The following is an 11149-nucleotide window of genomic DNA, read 5'->3' as shown; positions in this document are numbered from 1 at the left end:
TACAAAAAAAAATAATTTTAAAAAGTTAACCTATTGTGCTTTTTGATTTGTACTTCTCAAATACACTATAGTTGTGCTAGCATATGGAGGAGCTACATGTTTGGCTGAGAACTCGAATGGCAAGCTTTTGGAGATTGGGTACTCTGTCATCATAGCTTCTCCACCACGCATCTACAACAAAAATGAGAAACATAAGAAAAAATTGAAATTTGAAAGTTGAAGCAAAGTATGAAGAGATAATGAAATTTGAAAGTTTGAAACATACTAAAGCTTACTTGGCATTTTGGTCATCTTATCATGGATAGCCATGTCAAAGCTAAATGTTCCACCTGCCATCTTGTATATCTCCATTTATTTAGAAAATTTTGCATGTTTTGTTGAAGATAACACCATCTTCTAAACACAAGTAAAGAATTCCTTGATGACATCCTCATCAAATATGAAACCAGCGGTGTAAGAAAGTGTGGGGTTCAAATAGATCCCTGCAGCATGAATGGGACAATGGAGTATATGCTTCCTTCGCTCATCAATCACTCTCCATATCAGTTGCTTCTCAAACCCATCATCCCCCTTATCATCATAATAGTTGTGAATGGATTATTTGGCCTTATCCATGACCTCATAGAAGTATCCAATTCGAGCAGGAGCCAGGGAGCACAAACCTATTTCGTTCTCTGTCCTGAGACATTTTTCGTTCCGATCACATAAGTGATGTTGTTTCAATGTTATACAAATGAATTATTATATTTATGTCTTAAAATTTAATAGTTTCCCATTATCATTGTTAAATATTTTTTGTGAAATTCCATTTTGCCTTAAAATTCAATTTCTGATATATGTTCTTTCAATGTTGACTCAACAATTCTTTTGCAAAGTACAATTCTATTTTCTATGAACAAGTGAATTTATATGAAGCATATCTCAACGCTTGGAAACTGTTGATGCGGGTTTGCAAATCGATTTGAAATTTTACTTGTGGAATATTCAGTGAGATGTCAAAAGATAATCATGGGAAGAAACCATCAAGGCAAACGGATGTATTATCATACTTTCAAAAGGCTCCATCCAAAAATACACATTCTCTTCCTGATTCAAGCTCCTTTGAACAATCTGTTACTGAGAGAGAGGTTAACTCTTGTGGAAATGCATTTGATATCCATACGATGGATGAAATAATAGGTTCCTCAAGTGGTCAGGATGAGATAAATGCAGTTTCAACAGAAATTGGTGATGAAAATGTTAAAGATTTTTCCTTGGAAAGTGACATAATCCATTCACGGAAAAGGAAAAGAGGCCACTGGACCATAGGGAGACGATTCCAAGAAAATTGGGTGTCAAGTTTTCCATTTATTGAAGAAATATCTCTGACAAATGAGAATGAGGTTTTCCGATAAGTTAGATGTATTGTGTGTAGTTGGAAAACTCAAAAGGTAGTGAAATTTCAGATGAAGCTAGATACAGTACAAAAGCATGCAGGAAAGGTGTATGAAAAGAAAATTGTAAATGGTAAAGAGAAATCTATTGTTAGATGGAAATCTTCTGAGGAATGTCGACATGTTGAATATGCAAAAGAATATAAAAAATATTTAATAAGTAAGAGGAAACTTGAGGCAGGCAGAGGAACCATCATATATCTATTTGCAAAGATGATGGAAAGAAGTTTGTTATCCAAGACGATACAATTGAGCACTGTATTTCACATCTTATCTAAAGGTCGTCCTATTATCTAGATGACATGAAATTTCTATCTTTTCTTCAAGTGCCAAACTTTCCATCTTCTCATTGGTCTGTAACCAATGGTTGGGGATGGGCAGGATATCTAGCTGAAGTAGAAAATGATGATTTGAAAAAGAAGATTGCAAATGCTAGGTTTTTGGAATTTTCTTTAGATGAGGTTACGACTATAGATAATACTTCATGGATTTGCATGAGAATTTATATGGTTAATGACCATATTAAGCATTCTTATCTACCTGGAATTAATAAGATGAGAGAGACTTCTACAACGGAAAATATTTATGAACTTGTTCTTAATGGATTGAAGGAAAGTGGTATGGATCAATTAATGATTGCAAAAAAGTTGGTATGTGTTGGAGTAGATGGACCAGCGGTAATGCAAGGACAAAGGAATGGCCTTTGTGTTAGGCTACAATTATCAACTTCATCATATATGCTTAATATTCATTGTATGGCTCATAGAATGAATCTTGCATTTAAAATAGTAAAGAAGTTTCCATCAGTTTCAAAAGTTGAAGATCTTGTACATGAGACTCATGCATACTTTTCTCGTAGTCCCAAACGATATTTAGAGTTTCAACAATTTGCAGATGGTATTACGGATGGAAAAAAACTACTGAAAAATGTTGATACAAGATGGATCTCATTAACTGGACCAGCTCAAAGACTATTTAGTGAGTTCAAATATTTCGTAGGGTTGATGTATGAAAATCCCTATAATGTAGACAAAGCTCAAGATCTTCTTTCTCGGCTAACTAATATAGAGACATTATTGACATTGGCTGGAATTCTTCCTATGCTACTTGAAATGAATGTCCTTGTGAAAATGTCTCATAATCACACAATGTATATTTCGGAATACACAAATGCAAGAAAGTCAGCATGTCTTGCATTGGATAATTTGTATATGATGCCAGACTCTTTTACTGGTCTAGAGTTTAAAAGTTGGACTGAGATCATCAATATAGAAAATATTGAAATTTTTTTGACATTTGATGAAAAAGGGATACTATGTATCGCAGTGCGTGGGTATATGGTTCCCTTTCATTATATTAGTAAGACGAGATGAATCATCAAAGATTGCCTCGTGTCAAGAGACCAATTTGATAATATTGTGATTTTAGTGAGACAAAATTTGAGAGAAATTGCAAGATCACTATCATTAGAGATAAGAGAACGATTTCCTGGAGATGAGTTGTTGGAGGCCATGTGTGTAGTATACCCTCAATATTGGAACAATGGTCAATGTACAAGAACTTTAAAGCTGATTTTCAAAAAAGATTAAAATATTTAGTAGACCATTTTTGCAAGAAAGTATCGATACATGGAGAACAAATTGAAGGTATTTTAGATTTATCAAAATTGTATCAACAAGGTGGACGCTTTGCTGAAACAATGTAGAAGAAATATCCCTTTTTGGAGAATCCTAATGAAAATGGTGCTATAACAAGATTATGGACTACTTTAAGTGCTAGCCAATACCTGCAAGAAAACATATCAGAATATTTCAAATTCGCAGATTTGTGTCAAACCATGATTTTGGGATCAGTGGAGGATGAGAGAATGTTTAGTGCATTATCATTCTTGAAGTCAAAGTTGAGGAACAAGCTTGATAAACATGTGGATACATGTTTAAGATTATATGTAACAAAATATGACATTGACAATTTTCCATATGAAAGAGCGCTAACTCTTTGGTGATCAGATTGTGATAGAAGGGGAAAAAACAATATAACAAATCTCTCTAATGAACTTGATATAGAACATAATGTTTTGGAGGCTCATAATGACAGTTCATTTAGAGAAGATCATGTTCACAATTTAGAAAATGAGGACCAAGATGAGAACTGGGAAATTGAAATACCCTAGGACTCTTATTTTGGTATACATGTTCCATTGATCATGCAAGATTACTATATGTCAACTTTAGGTAAAAATAGGTTCTATATTTGTATTTTTCATTGTAACATTGCAACAACATTACTTTGATGTGTGTTATTTTAAGATTGATGTTTCATATTTAATCATTTCATTGTTTGTTTCTTATATGTGACAGGAAATAAAGCTAGATTTGGTGAGGTTGGGACCTATTTCTTTTCACATAGATAGTGTCTGACTATTATTAAATGATAAATAACAAATTTAACAAGACTTTCAAGTCATTTGTTAGCCATTTCTTGTAAGTCATTTGTCAGCCATGTTTTCAAGTCTTTTAGGTACTAAGTTGTTCGGGTCCCCACATGTCCTTAGGACCATCAAGGGATGAGATAACATGCGTCAGTCCAACTCATGCCCTGAATTTACTTTTTTCTTATTGATGTAAGTGTTTTGTTACCACTTATCACCAACAAAATTCTACCATAACATAAACCAACTTAAAGACAACACTTCTCATCTTCCTTTTACATAAATGCTTTATGGATCTCCCCACTATACTTTCCTGAGACCAATGTCCCTTCTTGGTAGGTCTCTCCACCATACCACTAATCGCACCATAGACACACAGTAGTAACTACCGCATTCTATAAATCTCTCTAGTCTCAATTATTGGTGTCCCTGTCACATTCGACCAATACAACCTTGCAGGTCTATTTTTTATCATATATTTATTTTTTGTTATTTTTTGTATTTAACTTTAGCACCATCCAAGAGTAACGAGTTAGTGTCCTTTGGATTTGATCTTTGATTGGAAATGAAGTCGGATTTGATGAAGTTGGGACCTATTTCTTTTCACATAGACAATGTCCTAATATTAAGAGATAAATAACTAATTTAAGAAGTCTAATGCTAAGAAACAATGGGCTTATTCAAGTACATGAAATTGCATTGATGTCTAGCTCTGATATCTTAGAAACTTTTAGTGGTTTGTTTGCTGCTTGTTTATAGGCTTTTGTTAAGTTTGAAATTTTTGGTTTGTTTGGTTAGATTTTTTTAGTCGCTTAACTCATTTCATGCATAGATCAACAGATCTAGTTTTATTTTTATAATTATTATTGTTTTCTTTATATATTTGGTGGTTTGAGGAAATATATTTGATTTCCTTTCATTTTGTGGCATGATTTCAGCATCTTCACCTTTTAGAATATAGTAAAACATTATTCTTATTTTATGTTTTCTTGGAAAAGAATTATTGATATTTGGAAAGGGAAATAAGCCCTAGGTAGCTAAGCGAAGAGAAAAATGGTCTATGTACTAGGTTCCTGCGCATTCATCATAGGAGACCTATTGGCATGAGATCGACATTCCTTTTATGCAATTACACTTTGTCAAGGCGGAGCTGAGTTCGCTGACTTGGGAAGAACATTAATAGCTGATCATAATGCTAAGGAGATTATAGTGTTGGTTTCAAAAGCAAGATCGTGAAAATTGTTTGCACTAGTTCTTTTGGTCATATTTACTACCAAATTTGTGTCTTGCTGTTTTTTTACATTTGTAATTACCTTGTGTAGAGTTGGTTTGAAGAGCCCGATGTTAGAGTGAGAAGACTCTCTACAAACCACAAGGACTACATTGTCTTGGAGGGCACTTGATGTTCTTAGTGTTGTTATGTTCTTAGTGTTGTTGAGTCTCTTCGCTCGAAGCGTAAATGGATACAATGGTATGGCCATAACATCACTTAATTTGATCCTCTTTACTAATCTCCTAATATCATTTCAATACATCAAATTGTTTTGTTTTCATGGAATTCAAAGATACATCAGTAATGTTATTTTGTCTTGGAAATACTAAACTATTTTGTTTTGATATCACCTAGTTTGAGTTGTTCTTTGCAGCTACCATTTGATCCTTTAACAAGCATTTGAAATTCAAAGCGTAATAAAGCTCTTTTAGTTTTTTTCCAGAAGAAGATTGCTACAAGCCAATGAATATTATTGTGATTAAACTAGATGTTGCACTTGGTACCATAGGCCTTGTAAAAGGGTTGTACTCCATTTTAGTCTATGGCAGTAGATTGATTTCTAACTGCTCCATGTACCCACATATGATATAATATTTTTCATTTTTGGCTCGCTGAATATACAAAGAGAAAATTGCTTAACAATAGTGCTTAATTTGACAACAATTTTACTTTTATCTGATATAAGAGTGGAGGTAGTCTTATATTTTACCCATTTCTCAGTAGTTGTTCTCCTTCAGCAACAACATCATCCTTCAACAAATACATTCCAGCTTGTACAGAGGAAAGTTGATGTTTAATACAGGGCCCATAAGAGATCCTCTAATTGAGACGCAATAGTTTAGTAGGATCACTGGATGAGGCACATGTATGAATGTATTGTCTTCAATTAGGAAGGTGCAGTTACCCATCCAGGGGAGGGCATGCATGAATGTCTATTTTGTGAATGGTGCAATTTTCTAAGTGTGCTGGGTGCATGAGTTCATGCGTTCAGTCTACCCTACTGGGTCTTGTATTTGAAGCAGTGTTATCCACATGTGATGGTGATATCCACTAGGTTCATTAGGGTTAGGGTTAGGGATATCTGATGAAGCCAGAATCAATGGTTCAAGTCCTATAAAAGCTAGATTGTCGAATTACAAAGAAATGATTGGACACACATATCACTCAAAAACAATGACTCAAAATCCCTATGGAACCTTGTGATATGTTGTTATGGATAGTGCTTACCTGTGACTTTATACCTCTACAACTTCAGCCGAGTTCTGTAGGGGGGGAATTATAATTTCCCTTAGTGCTAATTCCCCCTACTACTTGACCTCATGGAAGATCTGCTCAGATAGTGGAGCGCAAGGCTTGAGGTGGGGTGAGGTGCTTTTTATGCACACATGTGAACCCTTAAAAATGTCATTCCTAGGCTAGGGTGGAACACTGTATCTAGAATAAGTTTCTTGCTAGTTTTACACACTTACCTCATGTTGTTCTCAGCCCAAGATGCCATTCTAATTCAAACAAGAATCTCCCACATATATTTCATTGCATGTATATCCTAATATTGGAAGGTTAACACTCCTCACAACCACCCAGTCTAGCCCCAATTTACAATTTTTTTTTGGAATATATATCCTGGCACTTCCTCTCATTCTGAGGATGGTATCTAGGGTAATCCCAAATTATTTGGGGCATGGGGCAATCAACAATAAAGTCATTAAGATGTCAACATGTCACTTGTGAGAATTGGTCCTGGGTGTGGAGGGATAACATTCCCCCTCAATTGCTTGGGTTAGATCCAATTGACTAAAATGCTTTTTGCAAAATATATCCTGAGAAAACCAAGGGAACTTTGCCTCATTCTGAGGATGGCACCCAAGATTAAGCAAATTCCTTAGGGCCAAAGGCCATAGCAACATGTCATTGGCAGGAATAGAACCATTGTAGGGAGAATAACAATCATTCCACCTGACTAGTGGAGCTAGACCCAATTGACATCAGATGTGTTTGCAGTTAGACAAAGGTGTAGGAATTTTGGAAATGAGTTTTTTGGTGTTTTTGGACGCATCACTGCTTGTAGTGCTCATGAGCACGAGTATTTCAAAGATCTAGGTTTTGTACCCTGACCTGTATATTAGCTGTGGGGATAAAAATATTATTGGCCTGTTGTAGCATAGCTTGCATCATCTCACCAGTGAGTTTCTCTTTGGATACTGGTAAAATAGATGGAAACCTGTATAAGTAACATGATCAAGTATACCATGTTTAAAAAAAAAATATTTTGCCACATTTGCTAAGGATTTGCACGATTGGTGTAGCTGGATTGTGGTGGTTCTAGTTCTTCAAGACTATAAAACAAAACTTTATTTGGAAATTAAGTTGTTTACGATTGTCAAATATGACTGATCATTTGAAATTCTTTGCCATCTGTTGTTACTGACAAGGTATTTTATAATATTGTGCAATATGGTTTTCTATGCTTTATAGCGTGAGTATTTACTTGTTATGTTGATGTGTAGAGGATATGATATTCAAGTGGTTTTTATGGTGGTTTTGATGATAACATCTCAATGGTGATGGAACCCTTTCTTTGAATCATGCAAGGTTCCAATGGTGAATTGTGAAAGAGAATGCTTATTTTGGATTCTAACCACGGAAATTTTCTCAAAAGTTCAGCCCATAGAAAAAGGTGAAATCTTGTATATAAATGATGTTTGTTTCTGAGCAAGAAGTCTTGTAAAAATTTTCAATATGATATATACTAGTGACTATATTTTTGAAGCACATTTTTTATTGTGAGGCATAGTTTTTTTCTAGTTATATTTCACAATTTAAACCTGCTTGTTCTTGATGGTTTTACAAAGGCTTTTAGTGACATTGTATCCTTGTTGAATTAATGCTAGGGGTGCCTTGTTGAGAATAAGGGTATATTATATGATATTGAGGTCTTTTCTTCAATGGATTTCATGCACCATATGTTTGCATTGATGATGAAGTAACTCTGTGATTATCTTGATCTACATGGATAGCTCATTGTTGGTGTTGTTTTCTCATGGGTAGCACTGCATTTTTGAGCTCTTTGGATTAATGATGGAGATGATCCCTACTCGTTGCTTCAAGTGATCCTGTGCTTCTTCAGAAGAGGTTGGCTAAGTAGTTGATCATTGTTTTTCCACCATAGATGTATCATTCTCTTGTTTGTGTAAGAAATTATGCCTGAATTTAGGTTCCTACATTGTTTCATTGGTGATTGACATGTCTTCTTGCTAAAGTTGTTATGGTTATGATCAAGTTTTGTGAAGTTTTAACAACGTTGACCCTCTTAGTTGCTTTGTGGTTAGGTACATGTTCTAGGACTTGAGCCAACATGAATTGATCTTCTCTCGATGAGGACAAACATTATCTTTGGAATATGATCAAAGTATGTTTGGTAACAATTTTTCTTAATGCTGACAACTTTTCTGTTTGTTTCTTTGTTTTTATGCCACCATGTTCCCTCCCAGAAAATGTTGTGCCTGGTGTTAGGATATTCCGACACATAGGATATAGTTAAGTTCAACTTGGTCTAGTATAGAGTTAGGTAAAGTGTGTTTCTTTACCGTTGTACATTTTGTAACTTACAATCCGACGGTCACGATATGTAGTGATCCGACGGTTCACTCTCACCTCGGTATTACCGACACTTGATCCGTGGCTTGACACCGATTGGTCCATGAGTTCTATTTAAAGCGCATGGAGGGTCATTGTTCGGGTAATCCGTGCATGAGAGAAGCTTATGTAAATTTTCATTCTTTGATTAATAAATTGCCTGTAGTACCCACGTTGGGACAGGCCGTGGACTGTTTCCCTCCTTGCACTTTGAGGGTTTTAACCACGTCAAAAATACTGGTGTATTGATTTGAGATATGGTTGTGAGCGGTGTCCTTTTGGTGTTCTTTCTGAGGAACTTACCCTGTAAATTCCTACATGGTATCAGAGCTATTTGAGGGCCGCGTCCGTTGGTGATCCAAATCTGAAGCCGGTAGAACTGCATGCGGCTGTCGTTTCCTATATCTGCTGTTTCTGACTGCTTTCGGGCCGAGAGGACTGCTCTGTTGCGTTCGGAGCATCTGTTCCAGTGAGGAACCCCTTTCGTTTCACGCGAAAAGGTTTCCGGTAGCCCTAGCTGCGTCATTTTTCAGATCGGGAGGTATATAGTGTTTTTTTGCAGTTTACTGTTATTTTCTCTCTGCTTATTTCGGTCTCAGTTTATTTAGCCTTTTTTTTAACCGGATCTATACCTTTCATTTCTGCGTATGCTCTTTGCCCTGCGACTCTGTGCGATCTGGGCAAATCAGAAACAGAAAGGAAGGATTTTTCTCATGTGTATGCTCTTTTCCCTGCACCTTAGTGTGATCTCGGAAAATCAGAAACATTGAGAAAAATATTTAGTTTTTCGGCTAAAGCTAACTTTGAGATTTTTTTTTTTTTAAATTTCTAGTTTTTTGGCTAAAGCTAACTTCGAGCCGCAAGGTTCGTTTTTCTTTGCATATTCGTGTTGGGTTTTGTGTTTTGTGTTTTGTAGGGAAAAAGAGCTTTCTCAAGGCAAGCACGCAAACCAAGGCCCCCCCCCCCCCTCTCTCTCTCTCTCAAATTTTTTGTATAGATCAATTGGTTCAAAGCTATTTCAAGAGAGTAGAGGTCTTGGGTTCAAGTCTCCATTTTGTGGGGGCGGATTTTTTTTCATTCCCACACATTCGCGCACTTTGCCGGCAACGTCAATTTTTTTTTTTTCAAAAAGCCATAACTTCTTCATCCGGAAGCCTTTTTCAGAGCCGTTTTTTTTTAAACCGCCTATTTTTTCAAGATCTATCCATTGGAACACTTACTTTCAGCATCTTCAGCTTCAGTTTTTTTTTAATATGGAAAGTCCATGCCAAGTCATTCTTGACAGCACTAATTACTTCCAATGGGTAGCCTACATGGAAGATTTACTTAGAAGTAAAGGTCTCTTCAGAATAGCCACATACCAAGAGAAGAAACCAAAAGATGAAGACAAGGCTGCAAAATGGGAAAATAGACAAGATCAAGCACGTGGTTTGATAGGGATGTCTATTTCTCCTGATCTTAGATTCCACATTGCAGAACTTGAGACTCCTCATGAAGCATTAGAAAAACTCGCTAAATTTTTTGGGATTAAAAATGAAATTAGAGCCCATCAACTTGAAAATGAGCTGCTTACTTTGGATCCTAATAATTTTTCTTGCATTGAAGATTTCTTGTCCAAATTCAAGACCCTTAGATATTTCTTGGAAGGTGTTAAAGTTAAGAAAGAAGATGGTAACCTTATTTATTCCATCCTTACTAAGTTGGGACCAGCCTACTCTGTATTTGTTTCCACTTTCCATTCTACAAGGGAAGCTTTCATTTGTCAAGGAAAAGACTACAAGGCCCCTTCCTTTGACTCCTTTTGTGATTCCTTAATAAGAGAACAAGAAAAAATCTTACACCTTGGTCTTCTTAATCTTGGAAACTCTTCCACAAAAGCGTTAGCCGCCCAGCAGCAACCAAATTCAAAGAATCCTAAGAAGTCATATCCTCAAAAGAATGGTCCTAAACCATCTCAGCCTCAAAATGAAAGATCATTTCAGCAAAATGATAAGACCAATAAAAACAAATGGAAGAATACTGATAGACATTGTAACTTTTGTAATCGAGATGGCCACTTAGAATCTAAATGCTTTAAGAAGATGGAAGCCTTGGAAGCCGCAATGAAGAAACATAACATCCACGTGGAGCCTACTTCAACTTCAACTTCCAGAATGGAACTTTCTGCATGTCATTGTCAAACATCTCAGTCTGGTTATGCATTAAATGTATCTTCTTCTTCTTCTCATTCTCATGAGTGGCTCATTGATTCTGGAGCCTCTTGTCACATGGCCAAAAACCAAGCCATGTTTTCTTCTTTAAATGATTGTAACACCAAAAATATATATGTTGGTGATGATAGATCTCTTAATGTTGTAGGGACTGGAACTGTTCATC

The sequence above is a fragment of the Pinus tabuliformis genome, chromosome 1_1, assembly GCF_031772625.1.
Source record: "Pinus tabuliformis cultivar Carrire ecotype Pingquan chromosome 1_1, CPIR1, whole genome shotgun sequence".
NCBI lineage: Eukaryota > Viridiplantae > Streptophyta > Pinopsida > Pinales > Pinaceae > Pinus > Pinus tabuliformis.
This window is presented reverse-complemented; position numbering follows the sequence as displayed.